The sequence below is a fragment of the Capsicum annuum genome, chromosome 4 (assembly GCF_002878395.1).
Source record: "Capsicum annuum cultivar UCD-10X-F1 chromosome 4, UCD10Xv1.1, whole genome shotgun sequence".
In the NCBI taxonomy this organism is placed as follows: Eukaryota; Viridiplantae; Streptophyta; class Magnoliopsida; order Solanales; family Solanaceae; genus Capsicum; species Capsicum annuum.
This window is the reverse complement of record NC_061114.1, coordinates 172,467,539-172,495,531: the sequence shown is the minus strand read 5'-3', so window position 1 is coordinate 172,495,531 and position 27,993 is coordinate 172,467,539.

The window sequence follows — 27,993 nt, the reverse complement described above, 5'->3', positions numbered from 1 at the left end:
TTTCCTAAAAATAATCCTTGCATTTCAAAACTACATAGCCAACATAGGTTGAGACGTCCCTACCTATAGGGCTAATGCATCTCCTTTGAGTTTACCTGATAGCCGGGCAGACGAAATGAGCTCCCAAAACAAAATAGGGTTTACTCATATGTTGTCTCTACCCGTGGCACGATATTGACACCCTTCCAGCTAGGGTTATAGGTTGGACCCCAACCAGTTTAGATTTGGGGCATATCGATTAGATGATTACCTCCCATATTCTCAGATTCAGTCTCAGTCTCAGTTTCAGTAAATGAACTTAGATAGTTCTTTAGAATTCAGGACTGTCAGATACAGTCAACTCAGATACAATATAGGACTTAGCTTGTTCCACCATGTTCAGGACTGTTAGATATAGTCACTCCTGTTATTATTATTACCAGTTCTCAGAACTCATATTACCATTATTCATTTTCATGATTATCAGATATGGTCATGATTATCAATTCCTCATATTCATGGCTGTTATATGTAGTCAATCAGACTAATACTTTATAACTAGACTGTCAAATACAGTCACCTAGACCAGTCCTTCATAATTAGGACTATCATACACAGTTATTCATGTATCAGTAACATAGCACTAGTCCCTCAGTATTTAGAAATACAGTATCATTTTCTCACTTATTAGTGATTTACATACTCCGTATTCAGTTTTAGGACTGTTAGACATATTCAGTCAGACCAGTTCTTTATAATTCGAACTGTAAGAAATAGTCATTCATCTATTCAATATCTCAATATTAGTACACTCATGTTGTTAGTACTCAGGCTGAGTAGTTAGTATCACCGCGATTTTAGATATGGTTTCTTATGCATGTATGTATTCTCACATTTATATTAGTCAGCATTGTTCATGCATATAACCCTTTGCATTTAACCTACATCACTCATATACTCAGTACATTCTAATATACTGACGCATTTGCGCTATGGTGCTTTCTCTTATGTTACACCATATGTTCAGAGACACGAGCTTTAGATCAGCAGTAGATTTCAGTCTCAGTAGCCCGAGTTAGAAGTGAGCCTTAATTGTTCAAGGACATTAATTTCATTACTATTTAAGATTTCAGTTTATTTCTGTAGTTGGAGTTAGTTGGGGACATGTCTCATCAACTCCTTGTTCAGACAGTTATAGGCTTTCTAGACTATAGCATGTCAGACAATTATTTCAGATTTGTTTTGGTATTATTATACCATTTTCAGACATTATTCTTATCAGATGTTTATTTAGATTTGAACCTTATCGCCATTAAGTAAATGTTTCTACATTCTCATGTTATATTATGCAGTATACAGGTACATATATTAGTCATGGGTTAGCTTATGGCCCTTCAGGGTTATGAGCACCGTGTAACATTTCAGTTTAGAAAATTAGGGCATTACAAACTTGGTATCAGAGCCTAAGGTTCAATAGAGTCCTTGGAAGTCTGAAAGACACATCTAGTATAGTCTTGTTCATGTGTGTATTGTGCACCACACTTATGTGCAGGAGGCGATGAGATGTTTTAGAAATAGTTTCCCTTCTTTCAGTATTCATGTTGTGCCAGTGAGCAAAACCTCTAATTAAATTCTCAATCTAATTTGTTTATTCCTTTTGTTTACAGAACATGTCTTTAGAAAGGACTAGTAAAATAAGAACAAAAACTCAGTCAACACTGCAGCCCGTCCAAGCAGATTCCCTGGACGAGCACGTCTCTCATGCAAAATTTAGGATTGCATTCACTACTGTAGCCAGTTTAGTCATAGCTTAGAACTAACGGCCAGCCGGTGTTTCGGCCAACCTAGATGCCAATGTTTCTGCATATAGGATTCACGATTTCACTAGAATGGATCCTCCTCTATTTATTGATTCCAAGTCCAAAGAGGATCTACAGGAGTTCCTCGATCAGGTTCAGAAAGTCACAGATATCATGAGAGTGACTTCCAGTGAGAGTGTAGAGTTATCCACCTATAAGCTACAAGATATAGAACATATTTGGTTTAAATAGTGGAAGGTAGATAGGGGTGCAGATACAGAGTCCATAGAGTGGGAAGAGTTCACTACCACTTTCTTAAATAGGTTCTTTCCCATAGAGCAGAAGGAGGCTAAAGTGTTAAAGTTCATCAATCTCAGGAAAGGTATGATGAGTGTAAAAGAATAATCCCTTAAGTTCACCCTGTTATTCAAGTACACTCCCCATGTAGTGGTAGATAGTAGGTCCAGAATGAATAAGTTTGTTTCTAGGGTATCAGGTAGAGTGGTTAAGGAGTGGCGGACTATAATGTTGATTAGTGATATGGACTTGTCTAGGTTGATGATCTATGCTCATAAGATTAAGGAGCATAATCTTAAAAAGAAAGAGAGAGAAAATAAAAGGGCTAGAATAGGTAGTTACAGTCCTTCTCAGTCGAGGTTTGGGGGTAGCGAGAGTAAAATTCTTACCTATCCTCTTTGCCAGACCTATGGTAAGCATCATAAGTATGTGTGTAGGGCAGGCTGTAATGTATGCTTTGGGTGTGGCAATCCAGGCTATAGGATATGAGACTATAGTGTTATATCATAGAGGAGTAAAGGGTTTTGTCAGCAAGGTACTAAGAATGGTTAGCATCGGAATAGACTTTATGCACTCCAGACCCGTCATGATCCCGAAAGTTTCCCTAACCTAGATTTGGGTATGTTACACATTTTTTATGTTTATCATATGCGTTGTTAGACCTCTTTCTATCATTTGAGTGTATGTTTCAACATGAGTTAGTTAGTAAAGTCAGCAAGTCAGTTTAGAAATCAAGCAGTCAGATTTGTATAGTTTATTTTCTCATCCTTTCATCTATTCATGCTATCCAAAATCTTAGAGAATGTAAGTATTCCAAGGTAGAACCTCCTAGTAGTTGCAAGTTCAGTTTAGCTCATGCATTAGTTTCAAACTCCCAAAGTTCATTTAACTGAACCTAGCATTCTGTCCCAGTTTAGTAATTAGGCCCTAAAACTCAGTTCAGTCTTAGATTTGCTATGCCATTGTATGAAACTACCAGTTTCTCTCTTATTTGTTAGTACCTTAGTTCATCAAATCTTTCAAAATCATATTACATGCATGTCGCTTCATTTTCAAGTAATACAGTCTCCATCAATCCATGCTCAGTCACCTCATGGTACTCAGTTAATCCTTAACTCCAATGTACAATATTCAATAGTCTTAGTTTAGTTATTCCGACTAAGTTCAGGTTAGTCTTACATGTCCAGTGTTCAGTTGTCAGCATAAGTTAGTTAGTCAAGCTAGAAAATTAATTTAATAGATATGTAGTCAAATTGGTAGGGTTTTTTCTCCCATCTTTCCATCCAGCCATAATACCTGACATCTCAAGGATGTAACTATCTCCAAGATTGGGTATACTAGTATGTGCAAGCTCAGCTTAGTTTATGTATCATGTTTCAGTCATGGATTCCAGATATTCATTCACAATTCAGTCTTGCATACCCAATATTCAGTTCTAGTATTAGTCCTAGTTACAGTCCTAGTTAAAATGTATGCTACAATTCAGTAATCACCTCAGTTCATGTATCATGCCTCAGTTTCAGATCTCAGATAATCAGTCACGATTTCATTCCTAGATTCCTTGTGCATCGCCTTAACTTCCTCAATATCTCAGCAAGGTCAGCCCAGTATCATTCAAGGGACATAGCATCCCAAGGGGGAGATAAACTATAGCCCCCAAACTTTTATGAGTTAAACATGTCATTTTCTTTGATGAATCTATTTTGGAGGAAGTGTTACATATGAGCCGACCCTCTAGCTCTAAATCTCAGTCATAAACCTTGTACTCAATAGCTTAGTTTAGTCCACGATAAGATAATCAAGCTATGTCACAGAATACAGACTCAGTTCAGTTTATGTATCATGTTCCAGACTCAGTTATGTTTTTATGCTTCCGCTCATGCATATTGAGTAATTAATCTCAGACTCATCAGTATTTTCAGTTCAAGGTAATTGTCTTCATTGAAATTACTTGTTATCATGATTAGATTTCAGTACCAAACTCGGTATTCCGTTCCTTGCTCAGTTTTCAATTCAAACTTGGTACCTTTACCATTTCATATTTAGTTGTATGTTCATGAGTCAATTCAGTCATGTATTCACACATTAGATATGCGTGATTGACTTATCAGTACTTTCAGTCATGCGTTTACGTATCATGCCAGTCATATAATCATGCATCAGATATGCATATATTAAGATTATCACTCTCAACATTAGATATGCATTCTCATTCTGAGAATCTTAATTCATCAGAACACTCATACTTTTATTCGTAAATAAGTTACTCATGCATCAGATATGCATGTTTAGTATTAATCAGTTTAATTGTCACGTCAGTCATGAGATCATGTTCCAGTTATTCATGTTCAGTTCATGTTCAACTTATTGTTTCCCCTCTCAGTTAGTCTCATTCAGGGAAAATGTTCCCAAAGGGGAGATATTGTAAGACCCCACAAAATCGCGTGTCAAATTAAGCTCATAAAGCTCCATGAAAGATCCCAAGACTTAGAAAATTTTGCTAAGTGTTCAAGATTCAACACTTAGTCATATTTTAGACCTCCAAACTTTGAAGATTTTTTTGATGACCTTCCCGACCTTCATTTTTGGATTTTCAAGTTGTGTTGCGATGGGGCTAGGTCGTAGTACTTCTCGGTAAGTTTCTGAATTTTTTGGATAGTGTAAGGACATGTTCGGATTTCCAAAATAGTAGCTTGGTGTGATAAGACAGCATCGCCCCAGCTATAGCACCTCTATAAAGCAGGCATCACTTGGGGTAGTCCACGGGGATTAGACACGCGCCGCCTGGCAACTCCAGTGCTTGCCCAATTTTGAGCATTCCACTTCCATGCACTCAGGGGTATTTTAGTAGAAGTCCCTATACTCTAGAACTATATAGCCAGCGTAGGATATGAGTAATCATCCATCAGATTAGGCTTGATTGTCCTGCAGGGGTCACCCGTCAGTTCAAGCTTAACACCCTTGGTCCTTTGGACATTATGTCAGTTTAGTGGATCCACATAACCATCGTTAGTAACCGTGACACGGTATTAACAACGTTCCAACTGGGGTAACAAGTTGGACCCCACTTAGCTTAAATTGGGGAATGTTAGTTAGATGATACCTCCCACAGTCTCAGATATAGTCTCACTTATAGTCCCATCACAGTTATTCAATCTTAGTGTTGTTTGACCATAGCATGCAGATTTTAGTTATTTGAGTAATTCAGTTTAAAATTTTTATTCAATTTATGTTATATGCTTGGTTATGCATCATCAATATTTATAGATTTTTATGTATTTTCAGTATCTATAGATTCCATGCTCTTTATTCAGTACTCCATGCTTTACATGCATGTTCGGTTAATTATTATTACTCCTATTCATGAAACCTTGCATCTTAGCCTACCTTATTTAGCATACCAGTACATTCAAAGTACTGATCATATAGTTTTTCTTTTGCACTATGATGTCTCATATCATAGGAGGTGATACTCAGTTACCGGACCACACCTAGATTCTCAGATTATCAGTAGTACAGTAGCAGTGGTGAGTCCTCATCATCCAAGGATAGATTATATTACTTCATGTCTTTATCTAAGAGTTAGTAGAGTTATTTGGGGGTCTATCCCATCAACTCATAGTATTCAGTTTAGAGGCTTTTTAGACACTACAATTAGCTATTCCGACTATTTAGATTTCAGAATTTTTATCAGATTCATAATTTAGTAGTTATTTCATTACTAAAACCTTATGGTATTTCAATTATTCTTCTACATTCAGGATTATATTATTTACTGGTCAAAGCAGGTACCAGCTCATGGGCTAACTTGTGGTCTCTCGGGACCATAAGCATCGTGTAACGACTAGGGGGTAGTCTCGGGTTATTACAAACTTGGTATCAAAGCCTACTATTTTAAAGTGTCCTTGAAAGTATGAAAGCCACGTTGATTAGATTCTTGTGCATGGGTATGTAGCGCGCCATACTTATGGGTGAGAGGCTACAAGGCATTTAGGAAAGGTTTCCCTTCTTTAAATATTCATGTCGTCCGATTGAGTATGAGCTCAGGTTAAACTCTCAGTATAATCAATTTTTTTCGTTTGTTTATAAAACATGCCTCCTAAGAAGAACGAAAGAAGAATAGGAACTCAGCCAACCCCTCAACCCGTCTAGGCAGATTCTCTGTATGAACATGTCTCTCACGCAGAATTCAAAGTTGCATTCACTACTCTAGAAAACTTTATAGCAGTGCAAAATGAAAGACCAGCTATTATTCCGGCCAACCCAGTAGCAAATACAGCTGCAACTAGAATTTGGTACTTTACCTATATGAATCCTCCTTCATTTATGTGGTCCAGGTCTGAAAAGGATCCATACTTAGATATAGTGTAGAAGGTAATAGATGCTATAGGGGTGACATCTAGTCAAAGTGCTGAGTTGGCTGCATATCAATTGCAGGATATAGCCCATATTTAGCTTAAGCAGTGGAAAGTAATAGAGGCGTTGATGCAAGGCCTATAGAATGGGAAGAGTTTGCCATGGCTTTCTTACATAGATTCATTCTATTAGAGTTGAGGGAGGCCAAGATGTTTGAATTTATTAATTTGAGGCAAGGCAGCATAAGTGTGATGGAGTATTCTCTAAAGTTTACTCAGTTAGCTATATATGCTCCTCACGTGGTAGATGAAAGTAGGTCCAAGATGAGTAAGTTTATGTCTAGCATGTTTGATAGCATGGTCAAGAAGTGTAGGACCGTAATTTTGATTAGTGGATAGACTTTTCCAAACTGATGGTCCATCCTCAAAAAATAGAGGAGCAGAAGATTAAGGAGAGCGGGGGAGGAAATAAGAGAGCTAGGATAGGTAGTTTTAATTTCAGTCAGCCAAAGTCAGAAGTTGGTATTCGTCCTCAGTTTCATCAGAGGTCTTTAGCCCCATTACTTTCTTCAACTAGTGCTTCAGTACCCAAATTCAAAAATTACACTATGGATAGGTCACCAGGCTTTAATTCATAGGTTAGTATTAGAAGTACTCATACACATCCTTTATGTCAGAAGTATGGTAGACACCATCAGAGTAAGTGTAGAGTAGGTAGTGATGAGTGCTTTGGGTATGGAAATCCAAGCCATCGTATTTAGGAGTGTTGGATAGTTGCTCAAAGAGGTAGGGATGCACACTAATAGGGCCATTCCTATCAGTCGTTAGTTTCATCTGGCCGCGCAACTCAGTAGGTGTCCATTTCCAGTGCTACCAGTGGTCAGCATTTGAAAAAATTATATGCTCTTAAGTCTCGCGAAGATTAGGAAAATTCTCCTGACGTAGTTACTGGTATGTTGCAGATCTTTCACTTATATGTTTATGGTTTACTAGACCCTGAGCTTCTCTTTCTTTTGTAACTCTATATATAGTCGTCAACTTTAAAGTCAGTCTCAAAATACCAGCAGACCCTTTTTTAGTATCTACCCTAATAGGTATTTCTATTATATCCAGGCACATTACAAGAACTGTTCGATCACAATATCTCAAAAAGTTACCTTAGTTGATCTCGTAAAGTTAGAAATGATGAATTTTGACATCATTCTTGGCTTGGATTAGCTCCACTCATACTATGCCTCAATTGACTGTAGAAATAGAATAGTTCATTTTCAATTCCCAAATAAACCAGTCCTTGAATGGAGGGGTACTACTATATCTCTTAGGGGTCAGTTGATCTCGTACCTTAGAGCCAGAAAGATGATAACCAAGGGGTGTGTCTAACATCTTGTGTGAGTCAAAGACTCTAGCTCAGAAATCCTACTCTTGAGTCAATCCTAGTAGTAAATAGATTCGCAGATGTATTTCCTAAAGATCTTTCAAGAATTCCTTCCGAAAGGGAAATTGACTTTGGAATAGACCTTCTCCTAGATACTCAGCCTGTATCTATACCACCATACAAAATAGCTCCAGCTAAACTCAAAGAGTTGAAAGAATAGTTAAAGGATCTCCTAGATAATGGTTCACCAGACCCAACATCTCCCCATGGGGCTCGCCTGTTTTATTCGTGCGTAAGAAAGATGGTCTTCTCAAAATATGTATGTACTATCGTTAGTTGAACAAGGTCAGAGTCAAGAATAAATCCCACTTCCTAGAATCGATGACTTGTTCGACCAACTTCAGGGTGCCAGTATCTTTTCAAAGATATACCTCAGATGAGGCTACCATCAGCTTAGAGTCAAAGAAAGTGATATTCTAAAAACAACTTTCTGAACTTGGTACGGTCACTTTAAATTTATAGTCATGTCCTTTGGTCTCACGAATTCCCCATTAGCCTTCATGGACTTGATGAACCGAGTGTTCAAGCAGTACTTGGATATGTTCATCATAGTCTTCATTAATGACATTTTAGTTTATTCTTATAGTGAATGCAATCATCTAGACCATCTCAACATAGTTCTTCAGACTCTTAAAGCTCACCAGTTGTTTGGTAAATTCAGTAAGTGTGAATTCTAGCTAATATCAGTAGCTTTTCTTGGCCATATTATTTCTAGTGATGGAATTAGAGTTGATCCTCAAAAGGTGAACGTAGTGAGAAATAGGCCTAGACCCATCTCTCTTTTAGACATCAAGAGTTTTTTGTGTTTAACTGGCTATTACCATTGGTTTGTTGAAGGGTTTTCTTTTATTGCATCTCCCATGTCCAAATTGACTCAGAAGAAAGTTAAGTTTCAGTGGTCAGATTCCTGCAAGAAGATTTTTCATGTGTTGAGGACTCGACTCACCTCAGCCCCAGTTTTTACTCTACCAGACAGTTCTAATTGGTTTGTTGTGTACTTTGATACATTCAGAGTAGGTTTGGGTTGTGTCCTCCTGCAGAGAGGTAAGGTCATAGCCTACGCCTCCAGACAACTTAAGTTTCATAAGAAGAATTATCCAACTCATGATCTTAAGCTAGAAGCTGTAGTGTGTGCCTTAATGATTTGGAGGCATTACTTATATAGGGTGTATGTAGATGTATTCACATATCACAAAATCCTTCAGTATGTGTTCTCTCAGAAAGATTTGAATTTGCATCAGAGAAGATGGTTTGAGTTATTGAAAGACTATGACATGAGTGTTCTATATCATTTGGACAAGGCCAATGTAGTGGTTGATACTCTCAGTAGATTGTCTATGGGCAGTGTTGCTTGTATTGAGAATAGTAAGGAAAAGTTAGCTCCAGAAGTTCATTATCTTGCCCAAATAGGTGTCCACTTAGTTGACTCAGCAGACGATAATGTGTGGGTACAGAGTAGAATCGAATTATCTCTAGTTTCAGAGGTAAAGGAAAAGTAAGATAGAGATCCCAATCTAGATAAGTTGAAGGAATCAATCAGAGATCAGAAAGTTGAGGTTTTCTCCTAAAGGGAGATGGTGTTTTGTGTCATCAGGGTAGATTGTGTGTGCCTGGTGTAGATTATTTGAGGAAATGAATTCTTGCAGAAGTGCATGGTTCACGTTACTTTATTCATCCAGGTGCCACTAAGATGTATCGTGATTTGTGGGAGATCTATTGGTGGAGTGGATTAAGGGAGGTATTTTAGAGTTTGTAGCCAAATGCTCTACACGTCAGCAAGTTAAGGTTGAGCACCAGAAGACTTGTGGGTCCGTACAGGAGTTCAATATTCCCATGTGGAAGTAATAGAAAGTGAACATAGACTTTGTGATAGGTTTGCCTCGTACCTATTATCAACATGATTCTATTTGGGTTATCATAGATAGGATGACGAAATTAGCTTATTTTTTGCCAGTGCATACCTCATATTCAGCTGAGCACTATGCCAAACTCTACCTTAGAGAGTTGGTTAGGTTGTATGGTATTTCCTTATCTATCATCTCAGCTAAAGGTACCCAATTTACCTCTCACTTTTCAAAAGCATTCCAAAAGGGTCTTGGTACCCAAGTCCATCTCAATACAGCCTTCCACCCTCAAACACACGGCAAAAAAGAATGGACCATTCAAACTCTTAAGGATATGATGAAAGCATGTGTTATTGATTTCAAGGGTAGTTGGGATGACCTTTTGGCTTTGATTGAATTCATATACAATAATAGCAATCATTCTAGTATCCGTATGGCTCTGTTTGAGTCTCTCTATGGTAGGAGATGTAAATCTCCAATTGGTTGGTTTGAAGTAGGTAAGGCTACAGTAGTAGGGCCTGAGTTGGTGTTTGATGCCTTAAAGAAGGTTTAGTTGATGAGAGGAAGGCTTAGGGATTCCTAAAGAAGACAAAAATCATAGGTAGATGTGAGGAGAAAAGATCTCGAGTTTAAGGTCGGTGATTTCATTTATATGAAAATCTCTCCCATGAAAGAAGCGAAGAGATTCAACAAGAAAAGGAAACTCAGTCCCTAATATGTCGGTCCCTTTAGAATTCTTAGTCGTTTTGGAAATGTAGATTACGAGCTTGAGTTGCCTTCAGATTTAGCCTCAGTACACCTAGTGTTCCATGTCTCATTATTGAAAATGTGTATTGGTGATCCAGCTATAGTTGTTCCCTTAGAAAGTGTAGATATTTGGAACAGTCTTTCCTTTGAGGAAGTTCCAGTCAAAATTCTTGAGCATCAAGTTCGCAGACTAAGGAACAAAGAAGTTCCACTAGTAAAAGTTCTTTGGTGGAATCATTCCATTGAGGGAGCCACTTGGGAAGCAGAAGCAGATATGCAAACAAGTACCCTCATCTTTTCTTTGCAAATCCAGATTCAGTATAAGGTACCAATCTTCTTAAGATTTTATTCTTTGTCATTCTCAGTTTCAGCCGCACAACATGTTCATGTCAGTCCTACATTCATGAATCAATTTAGTCATTCTTTCCATGCATCAAATATGCATATTCAGTGTGTAATCTCAGTCCATTAGTTTCCTCAGCTTAACCAATTTCATTTGGTGACGAATGATCCCAAGGGAGAGCTATTGTAACACTCTGTATTTCCTTAGCATAATCTAAGTCCCAATACATGAGTATTTATATATGAAATTTTTGAAACACTCATTATTCTTTAGTTTAGAGCCTATCATCGCATAGGAAATTCAACTAGCTTTCCAACGATATAAAATTCGCCCAAATCCAATAATCGGGTAAGAAGTTATGATGATTTTAAGTTTTAATCGCAAAACCTCATCATTTAAATCTTTAGCGCATCGCGGAGTAGGCCAATCTCCCATTTGGAAAATTCTAGTAAGTGTTCGCGATCGTAGCGTATTGCACCATAGGTCAACTTTACATTTGTCCATTTCCAGTGTAGAAACGCGATACCACCGTGTCACGGTGAACTTCAAGGTCCTAATAAGTGAAGGACCGCGATTTCCCCGCGTCGCGCCATAGACCAACTTCCCATTAGTTCGATTCTAGTGACATGGTGCATTAGCGCCGCGTCGTGCTAGCCAAAAAAATTTAGATTTTTTATGAGTTCCGCATTTTAATTCCAAGTGCTTTTAAGTAATTTTACCTTGTCCCAGTCATCCCCAAACAAAAAATTAAGTCCCTAATGCCCAAGAATCAATTTTTTCCTAAAATCAAGAACACTCTCTCAAGTAGCAAAACCCTAACCTTCAAGAATCAAGGTCAAATCTCAAGAACTCTCCATCAATCATTCTATATTCATCATCCCAGGTATGTTAGATATTCATCCATGGATTCTTTTTATCCATGGTGTATCCATTTTAGATTACCAAACTATCATCTTTTCAAGTTTATTTGATTTTAAATTATAATTTAATCCATGAATCTACATGTACTATTGATTTTATACCATGTTACCATAAATTATTGTTATTAGTAAATTCCCCATGTTTTAATATCATCATTTATTGAAAATTTTTTTTTTAGCTCTATTATGTTGGATTCATGCTATTTCTCTATGTTTTAGGACATTCCTATGATTGCTTTGAACCATGAACTACAAGTGTTTGATAAAATGCCTACAAGAGTGATTGATTTAGTAAAAACCTTCATGTTTGGTTCCTTAAGCTTTAGTGTCTTTTTAGTATTGTTGTTTTGAGTCCTGGGGGTACTGAATACCCAAAAAAAACCATAGCTATTTATTTGGTCTTGTCTTAGTATATTACAAAATAGTCTACAGCTTATACTATGAGCATTCTCAGAATAATCACATATCTGTTATTAAACTCAAAACAATCTAGTATCTTAGTATCTTTTAGTTAGGAGTTGGATTTAGCACCGAGCGAGTGTAGGGATGGCCGATTCCCCGACAGATAGGTACAATCATTAGTAGCAGTCCCTATACTCTAGAACTACGTAGCTAATGTAGGATATGAGTAGTCACCCATCAGATTAGGCTTGACTATCTCGCATGGGTCACCCATCAGTTTAGGCTTAACACCCTTAGTCCTTTGGACATTATATCAGTTTAGTGGATCCACACAGCCATCGTTAGAACTCATGGCACGGTACTAACACCCTTCCAACTTGGGTTATAGGTTGGACCCCGATTAGCTTAAATTAGGGAATGTCGGTTAGATGATACATCCCACAGTCTTGGATATAGTCTCAGTTACAATCCTAGCTCAGTTATTTAGTCTTAGTATTATTTGACAAATGCATACAGATTTCAGTTATTTCAGTTTATAGATTTTACTCATTTCATGTTATATGCTTTGTCATGCATCATTAGTCTTTACAGATTTTAATTCATTTTTAGTATCTCCATATTCCATGCTTTTTATTCAGTACTTTATGCTTTACATGCATGTCTAGTTAATTATTATTACTCCTATTCATGAAACCTTACATGTAAGCCTACCTCATTTAGCATACCAGTGCATTCAAAGTACTGATCGCATATATTTTTTTTTGTTCCATGATGTCTCATATCATAGGTGCTGACGCTCAGTTCCCAAATCACACCTAGATTATCAGATTATAAGCAGTAAAGTAGTAGTGGTGAGTCCTCATCATCCGAGGACAGATTATATTACTTCATGTATTTATCTCAGTAGTTAGTAGATTTCATTGGGGGCATGTCCCATCAACTCACAGTATTCAGTTTATAGGCTTTTCAGACACTACAGTTAGCTATTTAGACTATTCAGATTTCATTATTCATATCAGATTCATAATTCAGTAGTTATTCATTATTAAAACCTTATGGCATTTCCATTATTCTTATGCATTCATGATTATATTATTCAGTTCTCATAGAAGGTAACAACTCATGGTTTAGCTTGTGGTCCCTCGGGACAGTAAGCAACGTGTAACAACTAGGCGTAGTCTCGGGTCCTTACAGTTTGGGCCATCATGGTTTGGGATGCCCGTCATGGATAGGGCTCCAGTTCAGGTCATGAAATGTGTGTAGTCTTGGGGATTTCCCTTGTACCCCATAATCATTGGTCATCAAGACTAACCCCCATGTCGACAAACATGAATTTCCAGTTTTCGTCCTTCAGATTTACACCTTCATAAATAGCTATCATGGCACTTATTATTGCCCAATGAAAACATTTAACACATAATCAAACCACCAATTCTAGGATTCAATTATTAAACCTTTATTAAGTGGTATTGTCATACCGACTATAGGTTGCAAGCAATGTCATTAAGCCAACAATTAGGGGATTTCTATGTACCCTGCAAACTCCATTAATAAAATCACTTGGGAGATTCCTGAGAACCCCATAAGGTTTTCATAAATTATTCTTTGGGGGGATTCTATTATACCTTACAAGGTTTTCAAAACCATCCTTAACCATTTAATCATTTATTCCATGCATTAGTTTCAATAATAAGTCAACCAAACACTTTGGGGATTCTATTGTACCTCTAATTCAAATTCTCACCTTTCTCATAACTACTAACCAATTTTACAATACAAGGCTGGGGTCACAATCCCTTCAAAAGTCACAAGTTTAGAGAAGGTTACCATTCTCAAGTTCAACCACCATACCTATGTACCCAGATGTTCAGAACCATATTAATAACATGGAAAACTATAATTAAACCATGGTAAAACATTATTAAACGATAATCATTCAAAAACCCAAATCTTTATTTCAAAACCATAGTAATACTATAAAAGTCATACATTAAAACATGTGGTTTTAATTAAATAACAGTGAGGGATTAACATGCTTGAAATACCAAGAAATTTGGAAAAGATACAATACTAGAAAATGGTGCTACAACAACGGTCCATTTACCATCCTTATAGACACGAAAACCGTCCCCATAGATCTACTGCGACGGAACTCAGCGGTGGTTTGGTAAACCATTGGTATACACCATTATATAGTGATGGTTCACACCACCGTCATTATACATACATCTATTGCGATAGTTAGAAACACTGTCTTGAGACATACATCTATTGCGATGATTAAAACATTCCCTAATATACATGTTGTAGGACCATTATAAATAGGATATTGAAATGGTTATACACTTTTTAAGATGGCTTCTAAGCATTCCTATAGAGTATATTGGGATGGTTATGTATACTCTATGGCGACGGTTTATATTATGTTTGAACGGCTGCCCACCCTTCCTATATTATGTATTGGGACTGTTATATAGTTTATGCCGATGATTAATATTATATTGGGATAGTTTCCAACCATCCCTATAGATTGTATTGGGACAATATAATCTATGTAAACGATTAATATTTTTTGGGACGGTTTCAACCATCCCTATAGAATGTATTGGGACGGTTATATATCTATGGAGGCGGTTAGTGCAAACTGTCCTTATAGAAGTTTATAATATATAGATGTTGCTATTTCGATGGTAGCTTATTTTTTGAGATGGCTATAAGCCGTCCTATAATCTTTATAGGACAATTATTTAATGGTATTGTGACGGTTAAAACATAGGCTACAAGACCGGTTTTTAGGCTATTGGGATAGTTATTTTAGGATATTCAACAAAATTATATTATGCTATTGCAAAATGTACATATTAATCACCAAAAGTAACAGTAATTATTAATTCACAAAATGATTACAACCAAGAAGCCAAATGTTTTTGTGACCATTTAAAAAGAAAAAAATGTACAAGTTGTGAAGGTTCATCATTGTTTGAAACTTGGTCAAATTTTCAAAAACAACTAGGGTAACATGAAGCAAAATATGTGATCGATCCCTTAGGTCAGGTCTAGTTCATAAATTTCATTCCAACCAGCTTCTATGTCATGATCACCTACAACAAAAATAAAAACAAAAATATTATTGAAGAATTAATATATATCACCATCAATTCATCTGCTAAACTAAAAATAATGGATGAATGTATAACATATGTATATACTACTAATAAACAGGAAATCATTTCCTTAAGAGAAAAACACACTCTTCCTCAGAAACAAAACAAAATAAGTACAATATCACATATGTAGGAACTGATAAACAGGAAATAGATAGGTTAGTAATTGGACAGATGCTATCAGATCAGAAGTATAGACTGAGAATGATGCCAAACATAAAAAGGAACACTTTTATGGGTCATAAGATCCATGTTCAAGTAACAGACAAAAATGCTTAGGTACAAGTCAAATAATTAGACGAGTATGTTTACACTCATTCTCTCAAATTTTTTAGTTGATAGTTTCATGAATAAATAGTGGATATACATGATTCGTGGTACTTGTATTTGTTTCCTGGAATGTAGCTATTATTGCTAATGACCTACGATTACGGCGCGGTCTCCTATTAATTAAAAATACAAGAAAAATCCAGTCATTAGCTTTAGGCACATAGAAAATCAATTGTATAAACTTCCGATGTAGTATTGACTCTATATTAAAGCATTACATGAAAAATTCAAAATAAAGTCCGACAATTCAACCAAGATGTTATTATTTGTACAAATAAACAAGTTAACTCTATTACGAACAAAATAATAAATGTAGTACCCACAGACCAACTACTAAAGGAGTAGAAGTTGAAGGATAAAGCATTTAATTAACAATCTTCGAACTCAAGCATTCTTAGGGATGTGTCACAAAGATGGCTGAACATCTTATTTTGGTTATCAATATGAACACTAACCAACTAATTTGTAGCAACAAAACAGCAATAACTAACCTGTAACAACAAACCTACAACAACAAATCTACAACAACAACACATAACTAAAGTTTATTGTTGTTGCTAACCAACAACAACAGTACTTGGAAATCACGACTAACCAGACAAACATCATGGGTACCCAAAAAAATTTACGATAAGAGAATAATAACTCAAATCTCATGGCTAAAGTATATCCATAACACCACAAAAGATACAACACTAAACATCCAATAACAAAAATATCAGCCACCATATGAATTAAAACACAATTCTTAGCAATAAAAGTTAAATTAAATTATAATTTCAAAAAAACAAAGTAAATCAGTCCAACAACACTAGTTAATAAGTCCAACAACACTAAATCAATTCAACAACCTTATAAATCACTCCAATAGTAACCTTAGTAAATTATTCAAATAACAACAACACTAACCTACCAAAATAGTCCAACAACAACCTGGGTATGAACATAGCAACAATAAACCAAAAAAGTAACTTAAAGAAGATTTTCAAAAAATCATGACAATAACAAACCTGCAGCAAAAACATATGGCTAATGTTTGTTCTTTCTAACCAGCAATAACATCACATGGAAAATCATGGCTAACCAGACAAACCACATAGGTACCCAAAATTTTTTTACAATAAGAGAACAATAACTCAAATCTCATCGCTAAAGTGCAGCCAAACACCACAAAAGAAACAACACTAAACATCCAATACATTTCAACATTAACAATATCAGCCACCATATGAATTGAAATACAATTCTTAGTAATAAAAGTAACTTAAATCATAATTTCAACACTATCCTTGAGTGTTTTGATTGTTTCTCCGTGTAGCTGATAGTGTAGAAGTCAATTTTGCTTGTGAAGGAATGGACAATGCTTCCAATATCCTAGGATCAATTAATCCTGCATTCTAAAGTTGAGCAATTACATTTGCTATAACTTCTTGTCAAATAGTCCTCTTTTGCTCCTCGATTTAATCCTCTATTTCTTGCATTCTTTCTTGCATATGTTGTATGACATTATTTGTGGCATGTGAAGTTGATTCAGATCAGCCATTTAACCTTTTAGAGAAGTTATTTTAACCCTCTCCTAAAAGTCTTAGACTACCCGAATATTCAGCACCCATGATGCTTAATAATACATCAACGGGTAGATTATCGACACCCTATTGTGTCTTAATTTCCTCTATTTGAGCCTAATAATCTTATTAAAAATCACATTAAAGTAATTAAATAAATAAGAATTGATCATTTATGTTAATATAAACTTGAAAAAGATAAGCGTTGGTGTCTTTATTTGACGCCTTGTATGTACGATCTGGTTTCCTTGCTCTTGTGACCATAATCATCTCCTTTAGCGACAAAGTCTCCACTTTCTCATTTTCCTATTCATATCATAACTAATAAATATCAAAAATTATTTAAATGATAAGTTAATACTCAATAATACACACGAGAACACACCAAGTTGTTGCAGACTAAAGCAAAACTCTTCTTCTCAGTAGTGTGTGGATTCATCATCTTCTTCTAATTCTTAGTATTTGTTTCAAACATTTTCAAAAAAAATGAATCAATAACACTAAATATAGTAATAAAGGGTTCCATTCATAGAACTAACAGTAATATGATCACATATAGTGAAATATGTTTTACCTGAAACTTTTCCAACTTCCAATATATGAGAAGCTCTTTGAATTGACATTCTAGAGCTTTATCAAGCCTTTTTCTTGTTCGAATTTCATCATTTTTATATGGATCGTAATGATCTCTCTTCAAATCATCTTTATGCTTTCTCCAAGATTCTCGAGTTCTTTAAAAAACCCAATCTTTTGCGACATTAGGAATATCATGTTTTGACTACAAGTTGGTTCTATTCATTTAGAACAACAAAAAAAATTACACTTTTAACTAAATAAATGAACAGGGTAGAAGTTCCAAAAATTTCATTGTCATTCTACTTGTTAATTCATCATCAAATTACAAAAAATTAGAAAATTATTATAACGACAAAAATAATGATATTTAACTTGAGAGTCAGATCATTAAATAATTGATTTAAGCAACTTCCAAATAAGAAAAAAAATATTATGAATAGTAAAAGGCCAAAAATAGATTAAGAAAATTAAGTAAAATTACTTGTAGTGATGTGGAATATTATTGATTGTTACAGTAGTAGTACTAGTATTATTCTTATGTCTCCAATTTATAGGTATCACATCATGTTTCTTCAACCCATTAAACCTTTCCCATTCCTCCTAACAAGAAACATGTCTTACATCAGCTTCCATTAATCTCCTCCTAACTGAATCCTTACTTGATCAACTCCCTCTTACAAAATCACCTCTATTTACATTGTTCGCCCGAAATAAACCTTGTCCTCCGCACAAAGTATTTCATAATGTTATATTGACAAAATTTATCAATTGTACATAATCAGTGTATGATATAGTTGATAAAGTTTATCAATTATACTTCGTCATTTGATAAAGTTGTAGTTATAAAGTTTAGCAAGCAAAACTCTCACAATGTGATTGATAAAGTCATATTAATATACTTTATTAATTATACTTTAGTGGTGTGTGATGAAGTTGATAAAGTTTATCAATTGTACTGTCAAATAATGTTTATCAATGTACTCTCACAAAGTGTTTGATAAAGTGATATTGATAAATTTTATATAAATGTTTGATAAAGTTGATAAATTTTATCAAATATACTTTATCATTTTATAAAGTTGCAGTGATAAAATTTATCAATGACAGTACAATTGAAAAAAATGTTTGACTATTTTTTTAATTAAAAGATAGATATTTGAACATAAGAATGAAAGAGACAGTAAAAGTGAAAGAAGGAAATGAAAAAAAGAAACAAATTGTTTGCTGCACTGTCAACTCTTTGTAGGCAACAAAAACAACCTTTTTATAGTAATAACAACCAAGCAAAATTAGCTTATATTTCTAGAGAAGAAAGTAGGATCTACTACATTAGAATGGGAGAATTGTGTGGCAGCCAATATTTTTATCAGACAAACAACATAACAGAGATGGTTTTGAAAGAGTAAGTTGTTCAAGTGAGGGTTCAGTTAGGAGGAGATCAATAGAAGCTAATGAAAGACATGTTGCTTGTTAAGAGAAAAGGCCAAGGATCAATGGGCTAAAGAAACACGATGTGATACCTACAAATTTTAGACATAAGGACAATACTAGTACTACTACAGTACTAATCAAGAATATTTCATATCACAATAAGTAATTTTACTTAATTTTTTAAATCTATTGTTTTTGCCTTTTTACTATTCATATTGATTTTTCCTTATTTGGAATTTGATTAAATCAATTATTTAATGATCTGACTCTCAAGTTACATATCATTATTTTCTATGTTGGTCGTACTCTTCAAAAATGTCTACTGGTGTTTCGGATCATCCAAAAATAGTGTATTTTTTGAGGACCCAATATCTGTGTGGAAATATTTTGGAGAGTATGAGCAACTTAGATTATTTTTTTCATTTAGTGATCAACTAAATCTTGGAAATTTGAAGGAAAATTAGAAGAATCCCCTTATCGTTCTACTCGTTACAGAACATGTACATATATCAATCATATAGTAGATATACCAATAGCAAAACATATATAACTATCAAAAATAATTATCAAACCTATATTTATATGGAAATAATGTGATATTCAAAGGTTAACAACAACACTTAAAAATATAGCAGATAGTAAATAATTAAACTTTACTTACCTAATTCTACATTTCTACTTACAAAACCAATGAACTAAGGAGGCCCAACGTCATCAATCAAGAACTTATTATTGAAAAATGTAATCAACAACACTGATAAAGCTAACAAATATAGCCACCATATTTATTCACACCAAAGCCACTCAGATCAAAATATATCAAATATATAATGAACCATTTAATTAAAAATATATCAAATATTCAAAACACAACCCCGGGAATAATCCCATACATCCTTTTTAGTATCCATACGCCTTAAATAAAACATATCCAATGGGAAAAAAGTTAAATTCCTAGCCTATATGCGTAGGAAACTTTCCAACACAATTTAAGCTTCATCGGTAGGTCCAATAGGTTGATTGTTCTAATTTAATATGATTAGTTTTCTCTCTTTTCATTCATGTACCTTGTGCATTAGGGTCTTGCCTCTTGTGTTACTAGTGGAAGGCCTTACAATTATAAGTAAATAGAAGAAATTATGGGTCATAAATGCATTCAAAAAATTTCTAAGCTATATGTTACCTTGTTGTTTAGAATGTTTAGCTGTTATAGGAGTAGATGAATCTATCATGAGTTGGACCTGATCCTTTGCGTGTTCCTCCATATTCTGTATCGTTCTCCCTACAGTATGTTCAATATTTATAGACAGTGGTTCTGGTGGTGCTAGTGGTGTTAGTGGTACTGGTGATATCTTAAACCAATCACGAAATTCTTGACTATGAATTTGTACTTTTACCAATACATTTTCTCTACTATGATTATCAACTAAATCCTTATATTCCCTGCCAGTATGTATTGCAAATTAAATCAATAATGATATAAATCAATGAAATTTAAAAATATTATGATATCATATAAAGGAAGATAAAATAATAATAACTATTCAATCTTACTTGATAAATTCCTCTACTTGCTCATCTCTTGTATTAAACAAAGCATACCGATGTGCTTCAAACCACTGATGATTATCCAGATCAAAATTTTTGTCTTTTTTTTTCTTCTTACTTTCGATTGGATGGCCTTTCATAGGAAATATAATTGTAAGACTAGATTCCTCTATTTGAATGTTCTCATCTTCTTTTGTTGGATACCTACTAAATTTTGTCTTCACTCTATCATCTAGGTATCTCGAATAAAAGTTCAAACATTCTTCAACCAAGAAACTCTCCGTTATTGATTCTTCATAGGTATTTCAATTGAGAACAAATCCCTTGAAGTTACACAGATCTCCTTTAATAGGATACATATGATGCAAATAAGTTGGGCACTCAAGCTTAATTTCATCTACTAAATGGATAGGCAAATGTGATATTATATCAAAAAGACTTGGAGAAAAAATCTTTTCAAGCTCACATTCTATATCTATGATTTCAGCCTTCATTTTATCAAGATCACTTCTTCTGATAATCTTACTATATATGGCTCTAAAATAATCCCCCAACCTAATCAAGGACAAAGACACTTTCTTGGGTAATACTTTCCTAACTGCAACCTAGAGCAAGTAGTGCATTATGAAATGAGCTTCATGACTTTTGTATCCTGAAAATTTCATCTCATCTATTTGCACTGATATATTAGTGGCAAACCCTTTTGGTAATTTGGCATCTTTTAAAACAGTGCAAAACAACCTTTTCTCCTTTGATTTCATGGAGAAACAAGCTTTAGCCAGATGAACTTTTCCACTTTTACCATCCTTGCATATCCCTATCTCAAGTATGTCATAGTAATAATTTTAATGATTTTTTCACTTTCAGCTATATTCAACAAAGTACCAAGCAAACTATCGCAGAAATTCTTTTCTATTTGTATTGGGTCAAGGTTGTGCCACAATTTATTTTGTGGGAATACGACAATTCAAAAAATATGGATCTTTTTTTCCAGGGACCATTACTATTTTGCTTTCTTTTTTTGGCCCTTTCGAAAAACATTGTTGTATTCATGTGTTCTTCAAGGAATTCTTCACCTGATAAGGGAGTAGGTGCATCTTTATGCTCCTCTTTTCCAATAAATAATCTTTTTTCTCTTTGATATGGATGATCAAAGGGAAAAAATGTTTGATGATCCAAGTAATACATCTTACAACCGTGTTTGAGATATTAGGAGAAAGTACTATGATTACAAGTGGGGCATGCCCATCTCCCCTTAGTGTTCCATCCAGAAAGCATTGCTAGTTCTGAAAAATCACTAACTATCCACAATAATGTTGTATGTATATTAAATATTTGGTTAGATTTAGCATCATATGTTTCCACTCCTACATTTCATAGTGTATTCAACTCTACAATTATTGGCTACAAGTATATATTAATATCATTTCTAGGAGATAAGGGACCTTGAATAATCATTGATAACATAATATACTCCGGATTCATGCATGTCCATGTTGATAAGTTATAGTTCATTAACATAACCATCCATGTGTTATAAGAAATTCTCATTGTTCTAAATGGATTGAAACCATCACTTAAAAGACCCATTCTAACAATACGAATATCATTGGCAAAGTCGGGGTACATGGAATCAAAATGTTGCCTAGCTTCCCCTTCGGCAGGATGTCTTAAATTTCCATCTTTAGGTCGCTCAGTAGTATGCCATCTTATATCCACAGATATTTCAGAACACATGAATATTCTCTGAAGCCTAGGATTTAAAGAAAAGTACTTTAAGACCATCGCAGTAACTTTAAAGGTCTTATTACTCAACTCATCATTAACATTCTTCCACCTAGAAGACCCACATATAACGCAAACATCAAGATTTGCATTGTCAGTCCCGAATAACGTGCAATCATTAGGACATGCATTAATTTTTTCATAATTGAGACCCAAATCTTTTATTACCTTTCTTTCTTTGTGGAAATATTAGGGAATCTAAAATAATAGAAAAGCCTCTTTCAACATATCGAGCAAGTCCGAGAAAGCTACATTACTCAACACGTGAATGTAACACCCTGAAAATGGTACCCGGAATGCTACACGGTGCGCATGACCACCAGGGACCATAAGCTAACCTATGACTGATATCTGCATCTGTATACTACATAAAATACTAAATAATGCAGAAACATGAACTAAAAGGCCATAAGGTTCAATACTGGACATAATCTGAAAAATATAACATTTGTATGGGGTAATGTAATACCCAAAACAAAACTGGAAATACTGAACTCTGAAACATGGTAGTCTGGAAAGCCTCTAAATATGACTGTCTGAATGATTATGGAGTTGATAGGACATGTCCCCAACTAAGACCAACTAATAAACTAGTTAATGAGATAATAAAGAAATGTAAATGATTATGTCCTCAAAAGATGAGGACTCACTTCTAACTTTGACTGCTGAGACTGGGATCTACTACTGCTTTGGAACTCGTGCCTCTGAACCTATGGTATAAGACTGTAGTGCCTCGATTATCTGAACTACAATACTACATGGTGCTTATGACCCTGAAGGACCAAAAGCTAACCCATGACTGATACTGTACCTATACACTGCATAATATACATGAAATATGCAGAAAACATAAATTATAGGCCAAAAGGTTCAACTAGATAAAGAATCTGTCAAAACACAACATTCATATGGGTGATAAATACCCAAAACAACTGAAGTATAAATCAAATCTGAACATAAATCTGAACTGAATCTAAAATCCTCTAAGTACTGTCTGAATAAAGTAGTTGAAGAAATATGTCTCCAACTAACTCCGTCTAGCAAAACTGAACTGAAATAATGAATGAAATAAAATAATATCATCCTTGAATGGATGAAGACTCAATGTAACTCTACGACTGAAGTGATACTGCTACTGCTGATCTCGAACGCATGTGTCTGAACATATGGTGTAACATGAAAAGAAAGCACCATAGCGCATATATGTCAGTACAACTAAAGTATTGAGTATACAAGTGAGGTAGGCTAAATACAAGAGAGTTAAAATGCATAAACAATGCTAACTGAGTGACTGATATAAATGTAAGAGTGCAAACATAAATACATAGTAACTGAGATCGTGAATACGTGACAGTTATATCATATGCTAATACATGGTTTACTGATAACTAATCATGACTGATACTGAAATTTTGATAACTTGGGAGATTGCGTCTAATAGTCCTGAATCTAATGGAACTATCTGAGTTTTGTATGGTAACTAAATCTAATTGTCTTGATATACTAATATCTTAAGAACTATCTAAGTTCTTTTACTGAGACTGACACTGAAATTATGGGAGGTAGTTGTTTAACCGACATTCCCCATACATGCCATTATGGCTAATCTAGGTCAAATCTCTTCCCTGATTGGAAGGGTGTCAATATCGCACCACTGGTAAAGACAATAATGGGTAACCCTTATCTGACAGTGTTTCTAGAAAGATAATGGTGGGTCATCATCTCACAGTGCTAAGCCACATCATCAACCCTCATCTGATAGTGTTGATGTCTCAATATATGATGGCTACATAGTTCTGGAATGCAAGAATGACTGCTAAGAATCACACCCTCATCTGGCAGTGTGTGTTCCCATCCTTGGGTTCACGCGGTGCTAACTTCTACTCCTATCTGAAGAGACTGAAAATGATTAATTGACTAGACATGGACTGAATTTACTCAATTACGTTGATTGATGGAATACTACTGATAACTGACTGAGATAATGAGGTTTCCTGAGTCATATGACTGACTGATTTCTACTGAATCATGGCTTGATTTTGGATATTGTGAAACATGACATAGCTCTAGGCACACAACTATATTTTTCAGGTATGAATACCCCCAAGACTCGATAGAAGGAAACTGAGACACATGACTTACTTGATTATGAGAACATAGTTCACAATTAATAACATTATCAATAGGAGATATTATACTGCATGTAGTTTTTTTCAACATCGTGTGCATTATAGGGAGTGCATGGAATATATATATTATGTACATATGGTATCACTCAATTTTCATGAATGCGTTGTACCACAATAATAACAATGAAACAATGGCATGGAACTCACATTGAATTATATAGTTAACATGGACTTGTCATTTAGATATTATGAAACCATGTAAACATGAATTTCTAGAATCCTAAGCCTTTTATCAAATACCTTGCATGCACTCCTTAAGGCAAAGGTGTGTTTTATGACTTGAACCATATTAAACCACCTAAAGTTCATGGTTTTAAACTAGGAAACACATATACTTCATGAAAACATCGTTAGATATCATATTGAAACTTAAACAACAATCATCAATATGTACATGTTTATATCATAACAAGACATTCATAATTTAGTATTTAAAGATTGATTCCTAAGCTCTACGAATGAAAGAAATCCGTGGATGAACACTATGCATACCTTAGATTAGGAATTGGTGGAATTTAAGGTTGAATTTGCTTGAAACTTGAAACCCCCAATTGAACCCTAGACTTGTTCTTGGTTGTTCTTGAGAGAAATTTAAAAAAAGCACTATATTTTGGTGTTTTTGAGCTCAAATCCCGTGTTTAGAATTTTATATATAGGTGGATAATGACCCAAATACCCTTAAAAACATGGAGGTGGAATACTGAAAAACCTAGGTACACCGGAGTTAGCAGACGTCACCTGGTAAGTCCGCTAGACTAGCCTGGGTGTCGCCTAGCTTAGAGCAGTGCTCTAGCTAGGACGATGTGGGCTTATCGCCCCAAGCCACTATTTTCGGCACCTAAACGTGACCTTACGCTATCCAAACTCGAGATCCTTTCTACGAACATTCGCATAAGACTTCTATTGGCTCTGAGAGCTCAGAGTCTCTCTCTGATCAAGTGAACTTTCTCTAAGGCGTCGAATACTAATTCAGGACCTATAACTGAGGCCTCACTTGCTTCAAACCAACCGATTGGAGATATACACCTCCCACCACAGAGAGATTCGAATGGAGCCATCTAAATACTGGAATGATAGTTATTATTGTATTCAAATTCAATCAAAGGCAAATGGTCATCCCATTTTTCCTTGAAATCAACTGCACACGCCCTTTGCATATTTTAAGAGTCTGAATGGTCCTCTTTGCTTGACCATTTGTCCAAGGATGAAAGGCTGTGCTGAGATGGACTTGGGTACCAAGACCCAGTTGGAATGCTTTCCAGAAGTGAGAGGTGAACTGGGTACCTCTATCTGAGATGATAGATAGTGGAACACAATGTAATCAGACAAACTTCTTGATATAGAGTTTGGCATAATCCTCAGCTAAATAAGAAGTATGAACTGGAAGGAAATAAATTGACTTGGTCATTCTATCTACAATGACCCAAACTGAATCATGCTGATAACGAGTGCGAGGCAAACCCATCACGAAATCCATGTTCACTATTTCCCACTTCCAAGCAGGAATGGTGAACTCTTGTATAGAACCACTACGCTTCTGGTGCTCTATCTTAGCTACAAATTTTCCAACATTCCTCTTCATCCCACTCCACCAATAGATCTCTTGCTTGTTGTGGTACTTCTTAGTGGTCCCTAGATAAATAAAGTATCGTGCACCATGTGCTTCTGCAAAAATTCACTGCTTCAAGTCATCTATACCTAGAACATATAGATGACCCTGACAACAAAGAACGCCATCTCGCCCTTGGGATAAAACCTTTACTTTATGATTTTGAACAGAATCTTTTAGCTTGACAAGGCTAGGATCCCTGTTTTGCTTTTCTTTCACCTCGAAAACTAGAGATGACTCTGAACTATTGTGAACACATGCACCACCCTCTAAAGAGTCGACTAAGCAAATGCCTAGTCTGGAAAGCTGATGGATTTCCTGGGCCAACTTCTTCTTGCTATCCTCTACATGAGAAATACTTCCCATGGAATGTCTACTGAGAGCATTGACCACAATGTTGACCTTGTCCAGATGGTAAAGGACACTCATGTCATAGTCCTTCAGGAGCTCTAACCGTATTCTCTGATGAAGATTGAGATCTTTTTGAAAAAAGATGTACTGGAGACTCTTATGATCTATTAAGAAATCTACATGAACTCTGTATAGATAATGCCTCCAAATCTTTAAGTCATATACTACAGCTGCTAACTCAAGATCATGAGTAGGATAATTCTTCTTATGGGGCTTTAACTGTCTAGAGGCGTAGGCTATGACCTTAACATACTACAGGAAGACACTACCTAAACCCACTCTGGATGTATCATAATAGACTACGAAACCATCTGAACCATCTGGAAGAGTTAGAATTGGAACTGAAGTGAGTCGAGTCTTTAATTCTTTAAAACTCTTATTGCAAGGATCTGACCACTAAAACTTGGACTTTTTTTGAGTCAATATAGACATGGGAGATGCAAAAGAAGAAAATCCCTCGACAAATCATTTGTAATAGCTAGCCAAACCCAAGAAACTACTGATATCTGATAGAGATATGGGCGAGGCCATTTTTTTACTGCTCTGGACTTCTGGGGATCTACTCTAATACCATCTTCAGAAATAATACAGCCAAGGAATGCTACTGATCTTATCCAAAATTTGCACTTACTGAACTTGGGGAACAACTGATGATCTCTGAGAGTCTAAAGAATAATTCTGAGATGGTCTGAATGAACACGCTTTATGCGAAAATAGACTAGAATATCATCTATAAAGACTATGATGAACATGTCCAAGTACTGCTTGAACAACAGGTTCATCAAGTCTATGAAAGTTGCAGGGGCATTGGTACGACCAAATGACATGACTAGAAATTTAAAGTGATCATATCGAGTACAAAAAGTTGTCTTTGGGATGTCACATTCCCTAACTCTGGCTGGTAGTAGGCTGATATGAGGTCTATCATAGAGAAATAGCTAGCACCCTAAATTTGGTCAAACAAGTCATCTATTATAGGAAGTGGATACCTGTTCTTGATCATAACTTTATTAAGATAACGGTAATCGATACACATCCTGAGAGAACCATCTTTCTTGCATACGAATAAGACTGGTGCACCCCATGGGGATATATTGGGCCTGATGAATCCCTTATCTAAGAGATCCTTCAATTGATCTTTTATTTCCTTAAGTTCTTCCGGTGCCATTCTGTATGGAGAAATAGAAATAGGTTGAGTATCTGGAAGGAGATCAATGCCGAGGCCAATTTTCCTTTCGAGAGGAATGCCTAGAAGATTTTTGGG